Genomic DNA, 12,274 nt, shown 5'->3' with positions numbered 1-12,274 from the left:
TATTTCATGGTATGGTGATGTTTGTATTTTGAGTATGTCTGTGCTCGTGCTCTTAGGTTTCTAGGCCTTTCAATAAAAATTTCAAAGCAGTCAATAATACAAGCACATTTACGAAAAACCTGTCTAAATATCATAGGTATTGACAACTGAAGCTCCTCTCGATTTGGCCAAAACAAAAGTGCTGGAGCAAGTCTTGCATTCAGCACTTCAATGGTGCCTCTAAATGTTCTGCTGGCAGTGGGAATTGAGATCTTAAACATACAACCAAGCAATGACAGGGGAAGGTTCATTTTCAGCCTCATAAGAGTTAACAGAATTTGTTGGAAGGGAGAGAGGTTTGTACCAGTCTTCAGAAATGAAAACACAAATGTTAAAACTACTTGTAACTTTGAATATGAGGGGATTCCAGTCATTGCCTTCACTTTTTCATCATCTTTTTCAAAAGCCAGTTCATCAAATGTTCCTGATTTAATAATTTCTTTCAGTTTACGGTTTTCCTCTCTGAGGTCATTACACTCCCTTTGTAATCTTGCAATATTTTCCTTGCATGGCTTGTTGTCACACTGTTGTTCATCCACAGCAGGTGGCGCAGGTCCAGCATCTGGTACTGATGACAGGTCAAGGAGGACATCCACTGCATCTTTCTTCTTTTTCTCCTCCACCCTCTTGTTCTTCATTCTGCTGTGCTGCTCATACCTTTCCATGTCTTTCTCCCTTTTCCTCTTCTTGGTGGCTGGAATGTGTGAGAAGATGGATGGAACCCAGTCAGGGGACAAAGGGTCGTCACATTTGGCACCTATAATGACACAAGAGGGTTTATGTCCCACATATGCCAACAAGTTATTAGTAACATCAAGAACATTGTCATATCATTCCAATTTTGTTTTTGTAAATGTTTAAAGTAGGTAGTGGAACAGTTTTAATTAAAGTCAAATTGTATTCCATGTTTTAGTCATTATGTTCTCAAACAGTTTCATGATACTGTAATGGATTTTGCTAAATGATATTTCTCCTGGCTGTAAGAGAAAAAAAGAGAAATAAGTAACGTTATCCTGAGCTAGCTGTTTAGACTTTAGACATCTAAGCTACGTGTTTGTTACAGTACTTCATTCATATAACTAACGTTACCATAATAATTTATTCATGAAATAAAATGACGTAAACGAATAATATCATCTGAATTTTCGGAAAATTTACACTGCATGCAAATTGGTAAAACCCTCTCCCCTTCCTACATCTGACTGTTATCTTTTCAGACTGAAAATGATCAGCAAGGCCGCTGGAGTTGGGTGCATAGGTCCACTTAAGCGAACCATGTCAGAACGAATACGTAAATATATAATGACTGACAGTACAATAATTAAAATACTGTGTTGACTAACGAGCTTAACCTTACCTTTGATGAAATGTTCAAAACAAAGACGTGTGTACTTGGATGGTTGCCATTGTTTGTTTTCCCCAGGGACGGAGGCACGTCTCAAGGCACATATCCACAACCTCCTCCTCTCTGGGTTTTCTTTCTCAGACGGGATTCTGTAAAAGCACAACCCAGGCTTGTCTCCTCGTCGATTTGTGCAGCCAATTGCACAACAACTATCTGGCATTTTGGTAAAAGTTAAGCCAAAGCTAGCAAAGAAAAGTAGCTGGCGGGCAGTGGACCGGCAGTTGAAATAGTGTCTTTTGCCCTCCAAGTGGGCTCCCACAAGGGCGTGACGTCACGTGAAAACTATGTATTGAAGATGGTGAATTTCAACTGTGCAAAAACGAATGCATCTTTCGCCAGACCAAACCGTGTGATCCAGATCTGTATGAACTATGCAACATCTTTTTGGCTGAGTCCAATCTCACCCTAGCAACAGATCCATATCAGGCAGTGAACTTGTACATGCACCTCAGAGAGGCCATCAGGGCATGTGTGTAGGTCAGACGTATTTTGTGGTCACATATGTAAAAAAATTCACCTTGCTGTTCTTTTCCTTTTATAAGTTTCTGGTCACATATGTAAATAATTCACCTTGCTGTTCTTTTCCTTTTATAAGTTTCCTTTAAAGGTCCCATGACATGAAAATCTCACTTTATGAGGTTTTCTAACATAAATTTGAGTTCCCCTAGCCTGCCTATGGTCCCCCAGTGGCTAAAACTTGCATTTGGTGTAAAACGAGCACTAGCTGTTCTGCTCGCCTTTGAAAAAACGAGGCTCAAGCGCACTGATTTGGAATGTCTTTATTTATGTCGTCATAAAGCATCTAAGCTCCTCCCCTTACTTTGCCTGGCCCACCCAGAGACGTTGGCCCACCAATGAGACACAACCGTGCGAGCGCAACATGTGTGTGAATACACACACTGTAACGCAAGTGTTTCTTGTCGGTGCTTTGACGTCTCTTGTATTTCCACAACGAGACTGTCGTGGGGGTTATCTGAGCCATGGTTGAGAAGGACTTGATAGAATATCATTCGATTTCAAATGATGGGACCAAAAAATGGATGTATCTATCTTACTCTGAACTTCTGATGGCCAATCAGTACAAATATTGACATGTTACCGACAGAAAAGCATTTTGAAATTATCTGTGCATTTACAACCTGTAGTTTCAAATACTGAGAGAGGGGTTAAAAACGACAATACACGCTATTCATGTTTTGTTGAGACTGGAACATTTTTTATTACTGTAACTATATTGCTATCCCCTATTTAATCCTGGTGTGGAACTCTGAATAAACAAAAAATTGCCAAACAAGTTTAGTGCTGTTTCCTGGTATTTTCAGGACACATCTTACACTGGCCACATTAGCTAGATGAAAAACTTAGCAATGAATTAATAATTGTACTTGTTCAAGAACAATTGACTTAATTGTTCTTGTAATCAGACTAGTATTACCTCTCATACCATGACAAGTTCCTGCAGTCTTCTTCTTAATGTCACATGATGTTGCTGTGGTGTCAAGACAGCTGATTGTACACAGCAGGGGGTGCGGTCATCCTGCCGGTTCAAGTAGGATGGCCTGAAACCTGTATAAAATCAGCTGTCTTGACACCAGAGCAACAACATGTGACATTTCAACCCGGTATCACGCCAAGGCGTAAAATAGACACGTTTGTCCACATCGCAAGGCGTGTTCAGCCCTGAATACGCCTTCTTCTCCATTCGAAATGAATGGGGGAATAGCACCAACAGGGGGCGATACGTTCTCCTAGCATTTGGTGAAATTGTTACATAGCCTATATTAATCTTTATCTGAATGGGAAATGCAATATTTTAGGACAGATACACCATTAAACGTGTTTCTAATGACATTTCTAGCGAGAAATGTACATTTTCCTTGCATAATCTTCAGTCAGTGAATGTGTATGATCTTTATTAATCTTTATTATCTGAATGGGAAATGCAATATTTTAGGACCGATTCACCGTTAAACATGTTTCTAATAACATTTCTAGCGGGAAATATACTTTTTACTTAATATATATAATTTACTTACTTAATAATTTTCAGTCAGTGATTGTGTCTGATCTTTAGTTTTATAGTTATTAGGAAGATTTCATCGGCTCGCTCGCATGTTTCAACGACGTCAGGTTGCTAGGGACGCTGCTTTCGCTAAACTAGCAGCTCACGTGTTTCCTGCGTTTGTGTTATAAACCCGTTTCTTTATGTAACTTTTAATGAAGTCATCTTGTTAGAAACACGTTTATCTGAGAGCGAACCCAGTCGCCAAAAGCATACGTTGACAGTGTACGTTTTCGTGAACACTGGATCACGTCGCATTTCAACATAAAATAGTGTGTGTGTGTGTTAAGCACAGACACACACACACACACACACACACACACACACACACACACAATGCATTTCGCTGCTAAAACAACAGCAAAAAATATTCCCTCAAATATTATTTCTTTCAAAACATTGGCGAAAATCGAATATCTTTTTTTATTTGGGCTGCCTATAGGACATTTTGGGTGGATTTTGAACAGTATGTGGGCAGGAACATTAACAATCAAAACATGTCAGGTTATGAAAAGTAATACTAGTCTGATCACAAGAACAATTGAGTCAATTAACAATTAACAATTTCTAACAAATTAGAAAATGTGGCGAAGAAAAAAAAAGGCAGTGAGGCACACGGATTAAGTATGTCTTAAGTATTAAGTGTATGCGCACTGCATCCTAAATAGATTATTTTTATGATCAGATGTCTGTAGAATAGATAAAAATAAAGAGTATGCGATTTGGAACGCAGCGAACACATGTAGCTCGCAGGTAAGTGACTGTTAATTCAAACAGAACTGGTAAAACGATAAAACACACAGTCAATGACGAACCAATTTTTTTTTTTAATGAAATTTAAATAATATTACAACTCTTATTATCAAGCCAGTTAAGACTGTCCAAAAGTTTAAAGTATATCCATATTCAAGTAGTTGCTGGACAGTATGTTGTCAAACTCAGTGCGAAATTCAGTGCGAAATTCGGGGTATGAACTGTAAGTACACGGTAGTTCAAGGGTAGCTCCACAGGTATGACCAATGGGCCTTCTGCTGAGCCCGGTTTCAGCGTTGAAGCAAACCAATATTTTGCCAACACATATTACAGAAGACCCAGTGCAGAAACGCAGGATTTTTTCTGCTTGGGTTGGTTCAGCATTTTTCACATACCATTTCAGGTGGTTAAAGGTTGTCTCTTCTCTCTGAGACAGCACCACGTTGGAAGTTTCCAACAGTTGAAACACTCTTTTGCCTGTGGCCTTCTTTGACTCATACAGAGACAACACACTTTGCTTGTTTGACAACCTCATCTGTACAAGTGCCATGGATGTGGAGAAGCAATCGAGTATATATTTTGGCTCTTGGAGAATGGCTTTGTGAGCCATTATTTTGATGGCAGGCTCCATGTTTTTCTTTGGAGGTAGGATATGGGAACCCATCCTTGTGAAAAAGTCAAGCAATTCCTCTTCATCACTTTCCTCCATTGTGCCCTGGAGAGCTTTTTCAACAGCTGATCTCTCAACAGAAGAGAGGTATTCGAGAAATGAGCTCATCAGGATGTCAGTATCAACTGAGACAATTCCATGGATGCAGGCTAAAATGAAAGCCTTTGAAAGCCTCACTGGCATGACACCATGTTCCAGGAATCATTTCACCCAGATTCGACCAACTGCTTGCCATTTAACCTCAGAGAAATCTGGCCTCAGCTTTGGAACTCGCTCCGATTCCCCTTCACACTGTTCAAGAAACTGCTCCCAGAATGCAGTGTAAACTTCCCTTGACACTCCGACGTCACCAATAGCTTTTTCATTGACAAAGTCCATCGTCAGACTCAAATTCAAAATGCTGCTGTCCATAAATACAGCCACAAGATCGTCAACCACATTTATCCTGCAAATTGATGCTTGTCGTGGACTCTCTTGATTTCCGGATTTGCCAGCTGAGGTTGATGAGAAAGGTCTGTATGAACTTGACGGGAAATCTTGTGGGGTGAAAGTCCATCCACTGTCCTGCGAGAAGAAGACAATAACAATTGTGGAAAAAGAGTGGTCAATGAGTGAAGGAAAGACCCAAATGTCAATAATTTTTTGTTTGTGTGAGAATAGTGTATTTTGGATTAGTACACACCCCTACAGATATTCTATTTTCTGAAGTCCTTATTTTTGCCTTATTTAGTTTAACAGTTATTCTTCTTGATATTTGTATAATTTTGAAGTAGACTTTGTGTTCCAATTATCAGGCATAGAATATGATTCATGTACTACCTCATTTCCGCCACAGGGTGGATTTGACCTGTTATTGCACTCTCTGTCCTCCTGTGAAACCTACACATGTGTTTATTATTTAATTTGTTTGACCTCATAGAATTGATTGACAACAATAAAGGGCTGTCTAGCGCATTATTTTTTTCTCCACCTATTACAACTAGGGATGGGTATCGTTTGGGTTTTATCCGATACCGGTGCCTACTCGGTACTTTTCAAACGGTTCCGGTGCTAAAACGGTTCTCAAACCGGTACTTAAAAAAACTAAATGACACACACTTGCATTAAGCAGAAAGTCAGCGGACACTGAGTTGAATGGCAACGGTGTTTGCTAGCCTACTTGATATGCAAGATTTACGGTTGGCATCAATTACTCGACTTACCCGAAGAGGCTGCTGTGATTGCTGTGACTGATACATATCTTTTTAAAATTACAAATAATTGTAATTACTCACTGAAAGCAGGCACGCACGCATCATGGCGCAACATTACTGCCAAAGTCATATTAAGTAATATAACTCATGTGCGCAAGGCAGCCACAGGAGAGTTTTGGAAAGAAGAAGTATTTGAAGCGAATAACGACTCTGTTTTTGATTTGTTTATTTTGTTTTTGAACAGCAAGTTTTGGATGCATGCATCGGCTTTGAGTTTGTTTGTTTGTTTGTTACTTTAAAATTACATTCGCTCGCAACACACACACACACAGACGCACATGTTCATTCACGTTCACCCACTACAACCTGCCGATCTTCAATCAAAACAACATCAAGTAAGCGATGCCACAGCGCGTTGACAAGTCCGTCCCGAGTCTCGAGGCGCCCATAGGCTTTATGGTTCATATGTTTGAAAGCCGTGACACACTCTTTTACCAGTTGGCCTGAAATACCACGCCTCGCAGTCATGGACCTATAATGAAAGTCGTAGTCGTACCATGCTTGTTTACCGCAACATTGAGAAGGGTCCCGTCTGAAACAGAGTCGCGCAGCGCTGCGTTCCGAACGTTGTGTAATCAAATACACCGGTATGGCGGTAGGCTATATAAAAAAATCATATCCTAACGAAAATACACACCGTTATTCAGTGAGAACCGGTATAGCGCCCAGCACTAACGCAAGTTGACGCAGCAACACCATGGGGGCGGGGCAGGGGGCGTTAAAAAACGTCAGGCACCGTTATGAGGAACCAAAATGTGTGTTCTTATTCGATCTTGTTACAACCGTTTACGTCGGAACCGGTTCCCTACTGGAACAGAGTTTCGTTGCTCAACCCTAATTACAACCCCTATGTGAAACACCCTGTTGCTTAGAATTTTGAGGCATAACATATGTAAAGCGCATTAGGAGAAGGTAAAAACGGAAAAGCATAATAGGACCCCTCTAAAAAATGTGTCACTATGTCGGTGTATATTACAGATAATCTATTAAAATAAACAACTCTATATAAATAGAACTCTTCGAGGCGCTCTTGAGTTTGATTATTCAAGTGTGCTACCTTGTGTCAAAGTACAAATAATGTTGGAATGCTATTTCTACTAATGAAGCTCGAAAGCTTCCCTTCATTGCCCTCAAACAGCACACCGTCAGTTTATAACGCAGGCTATCACATTTCTATATCCAAATATGAGTATGTGAATGTATTTTGAAGATGGATTTGAAAGACAATGAATCTACTGTTGAACATGATCACCCTGCTTTTATCCTTTTATACCATCCAGATACACAATTGTATCACATCTTAACAGTTCTCTATAATATTACACTAGTTTAAATTATGTGTTCAGGGATTCTTGTAGTGCTTAATCTTACTTGTGCAGTTTGCAATGCTTCCTCGTGTATGGACTGCACATTTGGTGTAGGCAGGCCATAAGCTGGAGACAACCGGAGTGGTATATCCTGAATAGGTTCTCCACTCAGGTCGACACTCTGAAGGATAAATTAAGAATACAGTAATATTTGACAGCAGACATTTTGACCCTACATATATAATATGTAATTGCAGATTGCAATCTATAGAACAGTTTCTAAACGAGTCTTCTTCATTCCAGTGTTCCGTTGAAATCCAGGGACACTGGTGAGATGGTAAAAATTCCACTTACATTTTTATATAAAGTTCAAAAGTTCAAAGTACTTTATTTGTCATTGCCATAAAGACAACGAGACAGTAGAGGCAACCAGACTTACACAGCTAAATAATAATAAATAACAATTAATAAATAGATTCATAAATATCATACATAAAATAATAATAAAAATAATAATAATAAAAGCAATATATCTCCATATCTCCATATTAAGGTGCATCAAGTCTTAGAGTGCAGTCCATGGGGGGCAGGGAGGGCTGGGCCGGGGGCGGGGGGAGATGAAGGGGGGTGGGGAGTGGGGTGGTCAAGCTGTTGAGGAGCCTTATTGCACAGGGATAGAAGCTCTTTGCCATCCTGGAGGTGCGTGCCTTTTTTGATCTGAACCTTTTCCCTGACGGGAGTAACAGGAACAGATGATGGGCAGGATGAGAAGGGTCTGTGAGGATGCGTTTAGAGCGCTGCAGGCAACGGGAGGAGGAGATGGACAAGATGTCGGGCAGCTCTACTCCAATGATCCTTCCCGCTGTTTTAATCAGCCTCTGGATGGCTGCCTGCTCCGCCTTTGTACAGCCGAGTCAGCTGTTCTGTCGGCCCGGTAGACGGTGCGGCCTGCTAGCTGGATAGCTGCGTCTGGTGTGGTGCTGTCTAACCACGTCTCGGTGAAGATCATGCAGCAGCAGCTAGTCAAAGTCCTCTGTGCTGTGAGTCGAAGTCTAATCTCGTCCAGTTTATTCCGTATTGAGCGAACATTGGCTAGGAAGATTGAAGGAAGCGGTGGTTTGGATGGGTTAGCCTTTAGCCGAGCTCGTACACCGGCCCGCTTCCTTGCTTCTGCTTCCGCTCACAGCGTCTCCTCTGCCGGCCTGTTGAGGCAGAGCTTTCGCTGGCTAATCTGCAGATCTCGGGAGGGATGGATATCTCGCTTGACAGTCAATGTACATCACGATTTATGACCAGGAGCTCAGCACGGCTATACTGTTTTGCCAGTGGAGGGCACATTAGTGTTAAAATTAAAGCCGTTGCCATGGCTGCGCGCACGGACGCTGCGGCTCGGAGCTCTCTACCCCAGTGCTTTTTTTTTTTTTTTTTTTTTTTGTTGAATGTGTGGCTTTTGTGTGTGTGAAGTAACATGTGTGAGTGGGTTAAGACTTGCATACACCTGTGCAGAGTTGATGAACATTGGATTTGCGTCAAATCGACATTACACCAGACTTTTTCTCTATTTACTATTTTGTATCTTTTTAGTATTTTGGTAGTCATGGCGATGGCGGAGCGCACGGACGCTGCGGCTCGGAGCTCTCTACCTCAGTGTTTTACATATACCTGTGCAGATTTGATGAACATCGGATTTGCGTGTCAAATCGACAATACACCGGATTTTCAGCAGTCTCACAACATACCGCCAGACATAGCCAGACCACCGTGCTCTGCCTGGACTGTTGTCGGGCCTGGGAGGCGACGCAGGCGGCGTAGGGAACGGAAGCAGAAACGGGGATGCAGAGCGGGTCTACTAGTTAGGCTGAGGAAACAGCCCTTGAGACCGGCTCTGCCGAGCATCTTCTTGAGCAACGCCAGATCCATGGTCAACAAAACAGACGAATTGGAGTTATTGATGGCGGAGAATCGGCACACTCGGGACTGTTGCGTGACGATAATCACGGAAACTTGGCTTCACTCTTTCGTTCCGGACGCAGCAGTGCAGCTGACTAGTCGCACCATGCACCGCTTTGACAGAACCAGCAGCTCTCTTAAGAAAAAGGGAGGAGGTTTGTGTATTTACATTCATCAAGGCTGGTGTATGGACAGCAGAGTTATAAACACCCACTGCTCTCCCGAACTGGAGACAATGACTGTTCTGTGCAGACCGTTTTATCTTCCAAGAGAACTAACAGTGGTACTAGTTACTGCTGTATATGTCCCCCCGGATGCCAACGTCAGCACGGCTGTCTCCCAGCTCCACGAATTGATAAGCAGACAACAGAAGGCTCATCCTGAGGGAGCTTTTATTGTTGCTGGGGATTTTAATCAGGCCTGTCTAAAGAGTGTGCTTCCCAAGTTTGTGCAGTATGTCCAGGGTCCCACCAGAGGTAAAAACACATTAGATCGGCTTTACTCAAATCTTAAGAAAGCATACAGGACAATACCCCTCCCCCACCTGGGCAGGTCGGATCATATTTCCCTGCTCAGTGTCCCAGCTTACATACCCCTCAGGAGGAGAATAAAACCAGCCAAAAGAATTGTACAAATCTGGCCCGAGGGAGCACTCAGCCAGCTACAGGACTGCTTTTACCACACCGAATGGGCTGTTTTTGATCAACTGGAGCTAAATGACCGCACTGAGTCTGTTTTGTTTTATATTAAGACCTGCACGGGCAATGTTACAGTGAACAAACAAATCACAGTTTTCAATAATCTGAAACCATGGATGACAGCTGAGGTGAGGACACTGCTGAAAGCCCGAGACTTAGCCTTCAAGGCTGGCGACCAGGACCAGTACAGGATGGCAAGAGCAAACCTGAGGAGAGGGATCAAAGCAGCCAAAGTGGACTACAAGAGGAAGGTGGAGAACCATCTGGCTGACAACAACCTGAGGAAAGTGTGGCAGGGTCTACAACACCTGACGAACTACAAGGGCACCCCTTCGGATGCAGTAACTGCCAACACTTCGCTGGTGGAAGAACTGAATAACTTTTTCACCCGTTTTGAAGTTCAAAAACCCCACCTTGCTCCTGCTCCTCCTCCTCCTCCTCTGTCCTCCCAGCCCCTGAGCACCCACCAGCTTGAGCTGCAGGAACATCAGGTGAGAAGAGTCCTGAAGGCCGTAAACCCACACAAGGCAGCAGGACCAGACGGAGTACTGGGAAAAGTACTGAAGGCCTGCGCGGACCAACTGTCAGGGGTCCTAACAAGGATATTCAACACCTCTCTGGAACAGGCTATGGTCCCACCCTGCCTCAAAGCAGCCACCATTGTCCCAGTTCCAAAGAAATCCACCATAGGCAGCCTAAATGACTATAGACCAGTGGCACTAACATCTGTCGTCATGAAGTGCTTCGAGAAGCTCGTCCTCCCCCACCTTAAGTCCTGCATCCCTCAAAACTTTGACCAGCATCAGTTTGCTTATAAAGCAAACAGGTCGACAGCTGATGCAATCGCCACTGTCCACCACACTGCAGCAAGTCACCTGGAAAAACAGGGGAATTATGTCAGGATGCTTTTTGTTGACTTTAGTTCGGCGTTTAACACAATCTTGCCGAACATTCTCATCAGGAAGCTGACTGACCTGGATTTCCCTGCCCCAACCTGTAAATGGATTTACAGCTTCCTGACGGACCGTCCACAGACAGTGAGGATGGGGACACAAACATCTTCCACCCTGACACTCAGCACGGGCTCCCCTCAGGGCTGTGTGCTGAGCCCCTTCCTGTATTCTCTTTACACGCATGACTGCGTCCCCGCCCATCACTCCAATGTCATCGTCAAATTTGCGGATGACACTACAGTGATGGGTCTCATCTCCAACGGTGACGAGACAGCATACAGGGAGGAAGTCCAGAGGCTCACAGCCTGGTGTTCAGCTAATAACCTTTTGCTGAACGCCAGCAAAACCAAGGAGATGATATTTGACTGGAGCGCGACGAGAGTTGACCTCACCCCACTCCAGATAGACGGGGTCTGCGTGGAGAAGGTCTCCTCCTTCAAGTTTCTGGGGATGCAGGTCAGTAAGGACCTAACCTGGCACACCAACACGGTTGCGGTGGTCGGAAAAGCTCAGCAGAGGCTATTTTTTCTAAGACTGCTGAGGAAATGCCAGGTGGGGACAAAGCTGCTGCAGACCTTTTACCACTCTGCTGTTGAAAGTGTACTGGTGTATGGCATTACGGTGTGGTACGCAAACTGCACAGCCAAAGACAGGAAAACCCTGCAGGGGGTTATTAAGATGGCAGGAAAAATCATCGGCTGCCCCCTGCCCTCCCTGGAGAACATTGCCACCTCCCGGGGGCTGAATAGGGCAAAAAGAATTATGAGTGACCCATCACACCCCGGCCATGGCTTCTTCCAACTCCTCCCTTCGGGTAGGAGATACAGGTCCCTTGGGAGCCGGACAAACAGGCTGAGGAATACCTTCTACCCCTGGGCAATTCGTCTACTTAACGCCTGACCCCCCCCCCCCCCCCCCCAATGGACATGTGAAATCCTCTACCATATTTATTTATTTTAAAAAAAAGACACTTATATGTTATGACTGCATATTTATATTTATTGTGCCTATTGCTGTTGTTTGTGTTTGTATTTTTGCACTGTTTTATTTTGCACTATGGGTAGTGAGCACCACCCCCAATTTCATTGTACAAGTTTGCACAATGACAATAAAGTATGAATCTATCTATCTATCTATCTAAAAAATATATATATATTAATAAACAAAAACGTTTAGCCTGGAGA

The sequence above is a fragment of the Gadus chalcogrammus genome, chromosome 7, assembly GCF_026213295.1.
Source record: "Gadus chalcogrammus isolate NIFS_2021 chromosome 7, NIFS_Gcha_1.0, whole genome shotgun sequence".
NCBI lineage: Eukaryota > Metazoa > Chordata > Actinopteri > Gadiformes > Gadidae > Gadus > Gadus chalcogrammus.
The sequence above is the reverse complement of the archived record's forward strand: the minus strand, read 5'-3'. Positions refer to the sequence as shown.